This window comes from Cebus imitator, unplaced genomic scaffold (genome assembly GCF_001604975.1).
Source record: "Cebus imitator isolate Cc_AM_T3 unplaced genomic scaffold, Cebus_imitator-1.0 Scaffold280, whole genome shotgun sequence".
Taxonomy (NCBI): domain Eukaryota; kingdom Metazoa; phylum Chordata; class Mammalia; order Primates; family Cebidae; genus Cebus; species Cebus imitator.
The window spans coordinates 3,417,533-3,430,246 of record NW_016107595.1 but is presented as its reverse complement, the minus strand read 5'-3'; the positions used below and the strand labels follow the sequence as shown (position 1 = coordinate 3,430,246).

At 47.8% G+C, this 12,714-nt stretch overlaps 1 protein-coding gene and 1 non-coding gene across 12 annotated transcripts in view; one reads left to right on the top strand and one right to left on the bottom strand.

Moving 5' to 3' along the window:
• GATAD2A (GATA zinc finger domain containing 2A) overlaps positions 1 to 12,714 on the bottom strand; it is a 125,018-nt gene that overhangs the window by 60,561 nt on the left and 51,743 nt on the right. For 4 of the 11 annotated variants that reach the window (XM_017501370.2, XM_017501373.2, XM_017501372.2 and 1 more), the window contains exon 2: positions 9,413 to 9,500. The exons of the other annotated variants lie outside the window; for them this stretch is intronic. The gene's annotated coding sequence lies outside the window, so the exon portion shown is untranslated. The remainder of the gene's footprint in view (positions 1 to 9,412; positions 9,501 to 12,714) is intronic. 11 annotated transcript variants of the gene reach the window in all.
• On the top strand, positions 6,626 to 6,730 carry LOC119467338. The gene has a single exon (XR_005195878.1). It is a non-coding gene; the product is annotated as a U6 spliceosomal RNA (small nuclear RNA).

Below are 12,714 nucleotides of genomic sequence, written 5' to 3'. Positions count from 1 at the left end.
AAAAAAAAAAAAAAAAAAATGCCCATCAGTATTGGTGAGGATGTGGAGAAATCAGGACCCTCATACATTGTGGGGTGGAAAGTAAAATAGCAAGAGTGTTGTGGAAAATGGTCCGGCAGTTCCACAAAAAGTTAACGCAGAGTTCCCACATGACCCACGGCGTCACCATGCTGCTGTGTGTCCAGCAAGTCCACTTCTAGGTATACCCTAAAGAGCTGAATACCAGTATTCAAACAAAAACGTGCAGGTCAATGTTAAAGGCAACTTTATCCACAATAGCCAAAAAGTAGGAACAACCCAAATGTCCATCAATGGATGAATGGATAAACAAAATGGGGTCCCTCTAGACAATGGAATATTATTTGGCCATAAAAAGGAATGAAGCTCTGATATAATGTGACTGAACTTTAAAAACATCATGCTAAGTGAAAAAAGTCAGACAAAAAGGCCACATATTTATATGAGATGCCAGAAGAGGCAAACCCTGGGACAGAAAGTAGAATCAGTGGCTGCTGGGAGGGTGGTGAGCAGAGTTAATTTAAGGAAAAGGGAGTGATTGCTAATGGGGACAGGGTTTCTTTTGGGGAGTGATGAAAATGTTCTAGAATTACAGGTGATGGTTGCACAATACTATGAATGGGTTAAACGCCACTAAACGACACACTTTAAAATGTTAAACCTGGTGAATTTTCTATCATGTGAATTGTACATGTTTTTTTAAAGAGGCAAGACAAGAAAAACAAAAATACTAATGCTAGTAGCCACGAACCCCTCTAGAGCCATTATAATACTAACAGGCAAAAGCAGGTCTGCTCTGACCCCAACAGCACAGAACTGGGTCCTCCAGTCAACACGTTCCTTTTGTACAGCAAGACCCCAAACAACCACGCAGCCATTGGCCATCAGGGCAGGCAGCCTCTATGTCACCACCAACCACGCATCCCACAAGAGGACTGCAGGAGGCCGCAGCAAGCCCACCGCAGACACGAGGATTCGGAACCATCTCCCAGTGAAAGATCCGATGCCTGGGAGTATGAGAACGTGAGACACATACAGGAGAATTCACCAAGGAGGAGCCAAGGCAGAAATAGGAGGTGGCCTCAGAGGGCTAGAATAACAACAGCCACTACCAGCAGAGCCCCACCTCGGCCCCACACTACTTAAAATCCAAATAAAACTGCCATGCTGGCTTCTTTATTTTTATTTTTTAAGAGACGACATCTTGCTCTGCTGTCTAGGCTGGAGTGCAGTGCCCTGATCACGGCTCACTGCAGCCTCGACTTCCACAGCTCAAGCAATTCTCTCACCTCAACTTCCTAAGTAGCTGGGACTAAACGTACGCACCACCACACCTGGTTAATTTTTGTATTTTTTTGTAGAGATGAGGTCTCACCATGCTGCCCAGGGTGGTCTCAAACTCCTGGGCTCATGAGATTCACCTGCCTCGGCCTCTTAAAGTGCCAGGACCAACAGCCATGACACACAGTGGTTTTACACTAACACACAATTGGGTAAGTGCCACAGGCCTCGATGTCACAAGGTGTTTTACTCACTTATTAGTCCAAACACCTGCGGAAGTTTCTACTCAGGGATCAGGGACACCCTTGGGGTAGGGGGCACAGCAGACACAGCATATCCTGAGAGAGGCAGGGTTGAGGTCCCTCACACACTGTTTGCTGGATCCCTAGATCACAGCTCTAAGCACTACTGTTCACAAAACAAAGTCATGTGCAAGTCCAGCTAACCACCTACTTTATCCACTCGAGATGGGCCACGACTGCTGTGGATGGACAATACCAATGGGGAGGGGAGAATGGTTTTCATCAGTCAGGGGACTGAAGTGGTGGTCGGACGTGCCCTGGGTACTGAGCGGGGAGGGGACACGAAGGAGGCCCAGAAGTTCACGGTGCAGAAGCTGCCCTCAGCTGTTGGGCCAAAGCCAGAAAGCCTGATTCACCACCAAGGGCCTCAGGTTCCTCCCCTGTAAAATGGGAACAGCACCCACTTCATTGCTAACACTTCCTGAGAGCTCCAGAAGGGTAACTTCGAGGGCTGTTATTACAGAAAATAAGAGTGTGTAAGAGGCTGTCTGGTGGGCTGACAGGCCACAGTCGCTTACGGCAATTCCAGTCTCTGCTCAAGGTTTTCTGCTTGAATTTAAACTACTCCCACGTGGCCTCCACCTCAGCTTTTATAAACAGCTGTTTCTCCTGTTCTAGATGATCCAGTCATGATGCTCCCTGAGAGAGGACCTGGGTCAAACCCAATTTTCCCTTTTCATTAAGAAAAATTTCAAATCCACCCATAGAAGTAGAGAATGGCATGATTAACTGCAGGTGCTTGTCACTCAAGTCCATGGCCATCAGGGGAGCACCCTTGTGTCTTCCACACACTGCTCCTTTCTCCCACTCTCCCCCACTAGCTTCCAGGAAGCAAATCCTACGAAACATGCACTTGTGCTGAAGGGTTCAGTATCTCTGCATGACAAGCACGACCACAATACCGTGATCCCACCTCATCCCTCCACCTTTGTTGGAGTCACACCTGGTTGAAATCCATAGGTCCCCTTACTATCATATGCTCAAGAAGTTAGGATGCTTGTCCTGTTTCCCACTGTTGGTTTTGCGAATGGTGTCCCTGTGGCATAAGTCCACACGCCCCCAATTTCTCGTAAACTAGACCTTGAAGCGTGATGAGTATGCATTCCTGTAGAAGCAGAGGACACCCTCCTTGGGGCCTGGCAGCCAGGGAGAATCACTATCTGGACCTCATAGTCTGGAACCCCCCCACAATTCACGAGGTGCCTGCAATAAACTTAAAGTTTTGTCATTTCATAATAATTTGCTAAAATATATCAACAGCTGTGCTGCCCATTAGCCACATGTGGCTATTTAAATAGACAAAATTAAACTCGGCATCCTCAGTCATGCTATGTCAAGTGCCACGGAGGGCAGCAGGTGGAGCATCCCTGTCATCCTAGGAAGTTCCGTGGGCCAGCACTGCCCTGCAAGGGAACCTTGCCCTCACCCATGGTTTCTTTCCTGGAGCATGAAGCCCACAGAGAAGATGCAGAAAACATGCCTGCTGCTTTCCCTCTATCCATTTTGAAAACAAGCTGGCTCCCTAACACCTACCAAAGGGGATTGTTGAGTTTCTTTCTTGTCCTTTAAGCACCAAAAGAAACTGTGGGGGGTTTTTGCTTGTGTTCAGCTGGGGATCCCGCTACATTGCCCAGGCTGGACTCAAACTCCTGAGCTCAAGCAATCTTATGGCCTCGGGCTCTGGAACAGCTAGGACGGCAGGTGCGCATAACCACAACCAGCTTTAAACCTTTGAGGTTTTTTTGTTTGTTTTTGTTTTTTTTTTTTTTCTTTTTTTGAGACAGGGTCTTAAAATCTGTCACCCAGACTGGAGTGCAGTGGGGCAATCTTGGCTCACTGCAACCTCTGCCTCCCAGGTTCAAGCAATTCTCCTGCCTCAGCCTCCCGAGTAGCTGGGATTACAGGCATGAATCACTATTACCCAGCTAATTTTTATATTTTTAGTAGAGACGGGTTTCTCCACGTTGGCCAGGCTGGTCATGAACTCCAAACCTCAAATGATCTACTTGTCTCACCCTCCCAAAGTGCTGGGATTACAGGTGTGAGCCGCCTTGCCTGGCCAGCCCCTTGAATTTTTAACACATCTAACTCAGGGGTTCCTTGTTCTTGTTCATTCTCACTTGTTCCATCCATGCCAGTGGGGCCCCGGGGGGGTCCTTCTGACACAACCTCAGTAGTGCCTTACACAATTACCATGTTCCCAGTGCAGAATCAGAATTAAGCGTTTTACTTAAAATACTTCAGGTCTTGGCCAGGTGCAGTGGCTCACGCCTACAATTCCAGCACTTTGGGAGGCTGAGGTGGGAGGATCACTTGAGCTCAAGAGTTCAAGGCCAGTCTGGACAACATGGTAAAACCCCTTATCTACAATACAACTTTAAAAATTAGCTGGGCATGGTAGTGTACCTATAGTCCCAGCTACTTGGGAGGCTGAGGCAGATGGACTGCTGGGGGCTACAGTGAGCTATGATCACGCCACTGCACTCCAGCCTAGGTAGCAGAGCAACACCCTGCCTCAAACAAACAAAAAAACCCTAGTGCTTTGGGTTTTATATTTGCATTTTTCCTTTGCGCAGAAAATTTTGGTTCTTAGTGACATTAATTACTTGTTTTCTCTTACAATATACAAGAGGAATAATACTAATATTGTTACCCTGAAACCAAAACGACAATTCCAAAAAAAGTTTAAGATTTTAAGAAACGTGTTTGTTCTTATTGCGATCTCACCAAAACAGTGACAGACAAACTACTATGTTTTACAGTTATCAGAAATAAGTCCTGAGAGATCAAGTCATCAATGTGCCTCACAACTGAAATGCATCTAGATTCACTTGTTTTTATCTTTGTTTTTTAGGGATTGCTTCCCCCCTCCACTGGCTCCACTTGGCTTTTGTTTCATAATTGTAATGCACGTACATGATGCCACAAAGAAAGAACATGTGAAGAAGTCTCCCAGTGCCCTCTTCCATCCCTTCTCTTAGAGGCAACCATGCAATTCCTTTATGGTTTATAAAAATAAGGGGAACAAGGCCGGGCGCGGTGGCTCAAGCCTGTAATCCCAGCACTTTGGGAGGCCGAGGCGGGTGGATCACAAGGTCAAGAGATCGAGACCATCCTGGTCAACATGGTGAAACCCCGTCTCTACTAAAAATACAAAAAATTAGCTGGGCATGGTGGCGCGTGCCTGTAATCCCAGCTACTCAGGAGGCTGAGGCAGGAGAATTGCCTGAACCCAGGAGGCGGAGGTTGCGGTGAGCCGAGATCGCGCCATTGCACTCCAGCCTGGGTAACAAGAGCGAAACTCCATCTCAAAAAAAAAAAAAAATAAGGGGAACAACCTCCCCCCCCATACCAACTTTCCTTAGGTAAGTGACAGCACACTCCGTCTCTTCTTCATTTACATTATTCTTTTTTCTGCTTGTCACCTCACCTTAGAAATCCTGTCACCACAAATGAAATCACTACCGACTCCTCCCTTCACTCAGGGGCTCAGGCACTACCCTATAGGAAGATCCACCACCAGGAGTCGCCCAGCCCAACTACTGACACATCTAAGTCATTCCCAGCTTTGTTTGTTTCTGAGTGTTGTAATGAACACAGTCCTTGTCACAATCCTTCCTTATTTCTAACCATGTTTGGGATACATTTCCAGAAGTGGATCTGCTGGAGCAAAGAATAAACAAGTCTTTTTTTTTTTTTTTTTTGAGACAAAGTCTCAACTTTGTCACCCAGGCTGGAGTGCAGAGAAGTGATCTTGGCTCACTACAACCTCTGCCTCCCAGGTTCAAGCAATTCTCCTGCCTCAGCCTCCCAAGTAACTGGGATTATAAGTGTGCACCACCACACCCAGCTAATCTTGTATTTTTAGTAGAGACGGGGTTTTACCATGTTGCCCTGGCTGGTCTCGAACTCCTGACTAAAAATGATCCACTCACCTCAGCCTCCCAAAGTGCTGGGATTACAGGCGTGAGCCACTAGGCCTGGCCACCTGTCCTTTTGCTAGATGTTGCAAATACCCTTGAGAGGAGCTGTGAATCCCAAAAGCAATTACCACCGCACTATCTGATTCCCACCACTAGAACAGTGTCTACTCCAGATGTCTGCCAACCGAAAAGTCAGAAATGACTTGGTGGCACTCCAACGTGCAGGATTCTTATATCAGAAAGACTGAGCATCATTCGCACCTTGGCCCATGTGCATTACCTGTCCTGTGATGCGATCTGCTTTTCTATAGTCATACCCATTTTTGATCCTTAACACCCAGCACTAGGCAGTGTGTGGCTGCTGAACAAAAAGGACCTGACAGGCCAAATTCAAGGGCAGACACCAAGTCCATGAGCAGGTAAGACCGACCCTGGGCGCACAGGAACAAATGTGCGCACAAGTGGGTGTTGTGTGTAGACCTTGTGCCTCAGGCACTGGAGAGAGCTGCTGGGCACATCGTGGGCCAGCCCTCCTCCAGCCCTGCTCATTCCACTGTGCCCATGTGGTCCTAGGTGGCAGGAATGGGGACACCCCAGCAGATCACAGTCCATAGTTTCAACTGAAAGCAAGTGTGGGCTAGTGCTGAGTGAGACACACCCAAGAGTGGGTGAAACCTGCATTTTGTGGAAAAAACTAAAATCAGTCAACTCTGATGGACTGATTGCTGGGCTGTCTTACACACCCATAACAAAGAGTACATACAAGCTGACACATTTTCTAAGTCCTGAAGAAATAATTACTCAAGGGTGCCTTCTGCCTGTGTGACCACTAAGCATCGCATGGCACGACTGTTTAGATTGTCCTTTTCCATCAAGTCCCTTCATGCACGGGCCAAAGGGAAACGTGGGATGGCCCCTGGAAATTCCCTTCTGAACTCCCAAACTGACTGCTTGAATGCTATGACGAGGTCCTCCCTACTGGCTGGTGACAGAGAAGAGAAAGGTTTTCTCCATTCATTTATTCATTAACAAGTACCTACTGCTCAGACCATGTGCTTCTGAGTAAAGAAAGGGCCAGGCAGGCGCTCACCTTGGCAGCACATATACTACCAAAAAAAAATAATAACAGTAATTGGAATGATACGGAGATTAGGATGGTCCCTGCACAAGGATGACATCCAAATTAGTGAAGCCTTCCATTAAAAGAAAAAAAAAAAAGCGCTGGGTGGAGGGGCAGGTACCCAGCCTGGGCCTGGGAGAAACCAAAGCCAGCCCTGCTGCCCTCAGACAATGCCCTGGGTTACCGGACAAGAGGCAGTCACTCGCTTCCCTGGGCTGGCTGTGAGTGCTTTCCCCTCAATAAAAAGGAGGTGAGCTCAAGCTGGGCATGGTGGCCCGCACCTGGTAGTCCCAGCTACTTAGGAGGATGACATGGGAGGTTCACTTGAGCCCAGGATGTTGAGGCTGCAGTGAGCCAAGAACACACTACTGCACTCCAGCCTGGGTGACAGAGCAAGACCCTGTCTCCAAAAAGGAGGTGAGTGGCCGGACGCGGTGGTTCATGCCGGTAATCCCAGAACTTTGGGAGGCTGAAGCGGGTGGATCATGACATCAGGAGTTTTCAAGACCATCCTGGCTAACATGGTGAAACCCCCATCTCTACTAAAAACACAAAAAATTAGCTGGGCATGGTGGCACACGCCTATAGTCCCAGTTACTTGGGAGGCTGAGGCAGGAGAATTGCTTGAAAACCCAGCAGGCAGAGGTTGCAGTGAGCCAAGATGGTGCCACTGCACTCCAGCCTGAGCGACAAAGCAAGACTCTGTCTCAAAAAAAAAAACAACAAAAACGGGGTGAGCAAACACGATGAAAGCTGTGTGGCTTTGTGACACTGAGTCCCTAGTCCTCCTGTCTCTGTTAATGCCTGACATCCCCAAATGGAAGTTATGGCACAATGGCACCAGCACCAGGTAATAGGCTCTGACAAGTCTCATCTCTTAGTAGAAAACTGGCAGACTTTGAGTCTGACCTTATCTCCAAAGAGCTTTGGGAGCCCTGTGTGGTAAATGTGGGGGAACATAAGATAGGGTAGGCGCCATGGGTAACAGTCTGATAATTCCTAAAAAAAAGTTTAACAGAGAGTTACCATATGATCCAGTAATTGCACCTCAGGTATATACAAAGAAGAACACAACACAGGTATTCAAACAAAAGCTTGTACACGAATGTTAAAAGCAGCACTACTCACAGTAACTAAAAAAGCAGAAACAACCCAAATGTCCATCAATGAATGAACAAAATGTGGTCCCTCCATATAATATCATTTAGCCACAAAAAGAGCAGCACTGAGTCATGCTTACAATGTAGATGAAATCTGAAAACACACTGAATAATAGAAGGCAGACGCAAAAGGCCACTTACAACAAATGTCCACAACAGGTAAATCAACAGAGACAGAAAGTAGATGAGGGGTCATCAGGAGAAAGGGGAAGGGGAAATGAGGAGGGACTGCTAATGAGTATGCAGTTTCTTTCTGAGGTAATGAAAATGTTCTGGAATTAAACAGAGGCGGCAGTTGTAGAACACTTGAATATGCATATTAAAAAGAACTGAATTGCACACTTTAAATGAGTCAATTGTATGGTAAGCAAATAGGCTGCAAAAACATTTTTTTGGCGGGGCATGGTGACTCATGCCTGTATGCCCAATACTTTGGGAGGCCAAAGCGCAAGGATCACTTGAGGCCAGGAGTTCGAGATCAGCTTTGGCAACCCGGCAAACTCTGTCTCTACAAAAAAATACAAAAATTATCTGAGTGTGATTGTACGTGTCTGTATTCGCAGCTACTGGGGAGCCTGAGTTGGGGAGGATCACTTGAGCCCAGGAGTTCGAGGCTACAGTGAGCCAAGATCCCACCACTGCACTCCAGCCTGGGTGACACAGTGTGACCCTGTCTCAAAAATAAAAATGGAAGCACCGGGAAAGTTTTGTTTGGAGAACATTCTGGAAATGTTTTCCTGAACAACAGAATCACGTGACCATGCCCATATTTTCTTGCCATATGAAGATAAAAGCTGAAACCTCACAAAACTGACCCCAGCACTTGTTATGTACCATGGTCAGCAGAGTGCCCACATCTCATACTGTGTGGCTGGCAAGGTTCTGTTAGATGGGGCATAAACCTCTAGGCAAGTCACCTGCTAACTCTGGCCCATGTGTGTCCCGGTCTATAAAAGGGAACAGCTGACCCAGGAGCTGCCTCCAAGTTCTAAAACATCTACAGTTCTGCGTGCTCCAGGTAGGGTAGCCCAGGGCCAAAATGTCGCTGACCAGGCTTGATGTGTGTAACAGAGAAAATCCGAGGTATCCAGCAATGCCCTGGTAGGTTCAGACAGCTCTTGACAGTCTTCGCATAAGAGCTCCACGCAGCAGGGGCAGCTCAGCTTTGCCATGAGGTACAGGGCAAGGTAAGGACAACCAGCTCCAAGAACCAGCGCAGGGCCCCATGCTTACCGGTGATTAAGGAAAAAAAAATCTAACAGTGTCTATCAGTGTTGGGAAATCATGGGAATGGCCAGAGGGCAAAGGCCACTGGCCAGAATCACCCTCTGCCCCTGACCCTCAGAGAGGACAGGCTCATCCTATTTAGGCCTAGGGTTTTCAGATGAATGACCAATTAGAATGGGTTCTTTTTCCCTGAGACTTGAGGGGAAGGGCCAGGCAGCCCCTTAGAAATGGCACAGTGTGCGATTCAAGGGGGCCTGCTTCCCTCCATCTTCTGAGGAGGTGGCTGAAGCAGCACTCAGTTTAAAGTGTCCTAGAAGCTGACCGAGGCCTGCTGGATGCATGCTGCCTTCACTCCACAGACACTAGATCCCAGGCACTCACCTGGCTTCGGGGTATGGGGTGCTGGTCCTACCAGTTGGCCATGGCCACAGCGACGTCAAAGGCTACTTGAGACAATGTGCTGACCAACCTAAAGCGAAGAATAGAGAAAGAAACACTGTTTCCAAGGAAGGTTTCTGGAACATACTGGCATTTCTAAAATGTCCCTAACCCCTGGAACTACATGGCAAAATGATTTCCAGAGTTCTGCCTTAGCTACTTTCCGCAACAGGGACAGTCAGAGGAAACAACTTTCTACCGATCTCCGAGGTATGACACAATACAGCGCCAACCAAACAACGCCAGCGTCGCAGACACTGTCCTCACCAACACAGCTGGGGACTTAAAAAGCAGCCACACGATGAAACACAATTACTTTCATCTTTCCTCTACTAAATGCAGATAAACAGTTCAAGGTTTTTCATTTTGTTTTGTTTTGTTTTGAAACAGAGTTTCACATGTTGCCCAGGGTGGACTGCAATGGTGGGATCTCAGCTCACTGCAACCTCCAACTCATGGGTTCAAGTAATTCTCCTGCCTCAGTCTCCCAAGTAGCTGGGACTACAGGCATGGGCCACCATGCCCAGCTAATTTTTTGTATTTTAGTAGAGACGGGTTTTCATCATGTTGGCCAGGATGATGTCAATCTCCTGACCTTGTGATCCACCCGTGTCGGCCTCCCAAAGTGCTGGGATTACAGGCGTGAGCCACTGGGCCCAGTCCTTTTTTTTTTTTTTTTTTTTTTGAGATGGAGTTTCACTCTTGTGGCCCAGGCTGGAGTGCAATGGTGCAATCTCTGCTCACCACAACCTCTACCTCCTGGGTTCAAGCAATTCTTCTGCCTCAGCCTCCCGAGTAGCTGGGACTACAGGCATGCACCACCACGTCCAGCTAATTTTCTATTTTTAGTAGAGGCAGGGTTTCTCCATGTTGGTCGGGCTGGTCTCAAACTCCCACGTCCTCAAGTGATCCGCCTGCCTTGGCCTCCCAAAGTGCTGGGATTACAGGTGTGAGCCACTGCATCTGGCCAGGTTTTTTGTTGTGTTTTATTTTGTTTCCAAGACAGAGTATCACTCTTACGGCCAGGCTGGAGTGAAATGGCATGATCTCAGCTCACTGCAACCTCCGCCCCCCGGGTTCAAGTGATTCTCCTGCCTCAGCCTACTAAGTAGCTGGGATTATAGGCGCCTGCCACCACACTCGGCTAATTTTTGTATTTTTAGTAGAGACAGGGTTTTGTCATGGTGGCCAGGCTGGTCTCAAACTCCTGACCTCAGGCGATGCACCCACCTCGGCCTCCTAAAGTGTTCGGATTACAGGCGTGAGCCACTGCGCCTGCCCCAAGGGTTTTATTATAATAGTAATGACATCAAAAACAGAAAAAGGTCAGGCACGGTGGCTCACGCCTGTAGTCCCAACACTTTGGGAGTCCAAGGCAGGAGGACTGCTTGAGCCTAGGAGTTTGAGAGTAGCCCAGGCAACATGGCAAAACTCTGTCTCTACAAAAAATACAAAAAGTAGCCGGTTGTGGTGGCGTGTGCCTGTGGTCCCAGCTACTTGGGAGGCTGAGGTGGGAGAATCATCACCTGAGCCCAGGAGGTTGAGGCTGCAGTGAGCCAAGATCCCACCACTGCATTCCAGTCTCAGAAAAACAAACAACCCACAAACAGTAACACCTAGCGTTCAGTAGGTACTTAGGAGTATGTTCCAGGTACTGTGCTCATGCAGCATCTCTGTGAATCCCCAAGGCAACCATAGAGGCGGGTTCCTGGATCATGCCCTTTTACAGATAAGGGATCTGATATGCCTGATAATCAGGAACTTGCCCAGGGTCACACAGCACATACGCAGCACCCAGAGCTCACCCAGGTCTCATTCTCCACATGTAACCTCCTCACCATCATGCTGTCTGTCACAGACCCCAAAGAAACCAGCCACCATTCCTGGTGGAGCCAACGCAAGCTTGATCCGGCATGATGTGCATTGGAATGGGCAGACTTCACCTCTCATTTTGAGAGGGCTTCACTTCTAACACCAAAGGTCATGGTCATCCCGATGGAGCTTATGTCCAGAGGAAGGGGCTGCCTACTTTACAGTCAGGAAAACTAAGGCTCAACAATGTTCAGGAACTTCTCTTCCAAGGTCATAAACAGAGTGCCTCTGGACTTCCACTTCCGGTTTGTGATGTAAGACATCCAGGGCTGTGGGCCAGAGGCTGAAGCTTAGGAACCAGCCAAATCCCAGACTCCCAGGCAGTTCTGTCCATTGTAGCTTGCCGAACAGCATCAACATCACCTCTGTTGTCATTCTTTGCACCCACATGACTACCAGAAGCTTGCTCTGATATGAAACCTTTATTTTTAAACTGGGTTCACAGCAATTTACAGCTGATGGATGGTGAGAAACACTCCCACAGAACTTGCAAAAATAGGGACAGGGGCCAACACCAGTGAACTCTATGGAAAGACCTCTGAGCACCTCCTGAATGAGGTACAGGGCTAGCTCCTTGCAAAGAACCCTTTCCGTTGCTCTTTTTAGCCCCACTCAGGCTGGGAAACCCAATGGGCAGCAGCACTAGTGCTAATTCTTTTGTATCTGCTAACCCAAGGCCTCTCTGCCCCAGAGGTGGGAAGCCTCAGAAGCAGGTCCCCTGTGCTGCTCTGTTGCAGCATTAAGGTCGATATATAAAAATCAGCTATGTTTCTACACATGGGCACCAATCAATCAGAACTCAGAACCTGAAAAAAAGTCTTTTCGTTAGCACAAAAAAGGTGAAATACTTACAGAAAAAGAAACTACAATGAAGCAACAATAAGAAAAATGAAAGAAGGCCAGGCATGGTGGCTCACGCCTATAATTCCAGCACTTTGGGAGGCCAAGGTGGGGGGATGACTTGAGCTCAGGAGTTTGAGACCAGCATGGGCAACATGGCAAAACCCCATCTCTGCAAAAAATTTTAAAAATTAGCTGGGAGTGGTGGCATGCACCTGTGGTCCCAGCTACTTTGGAGGTTGAGGTGGGAGGATCACCTGAGCCCAGGAGGCTGCAGTGAGCCATGATTGTGCCACTGCATTCCAGCCTGGGCAACAGAGCAAGACCGTGTCTCCAAAAAAGGGGGGGAGGGAGGGGTATGGGGAGGCACTAGTTGCAGTAATAAATGTGAACAATTTTATTTTAGTGTTATACTTTTCATCAATTTCTGTTGTATGCTATATACTCTAAGGATACACATTTAAAAGATGTTTCTAAAGTTGCTGTTGCATGAATGAATCATGAGCCTCACTTTTGTAAAACACTGTTTTGTC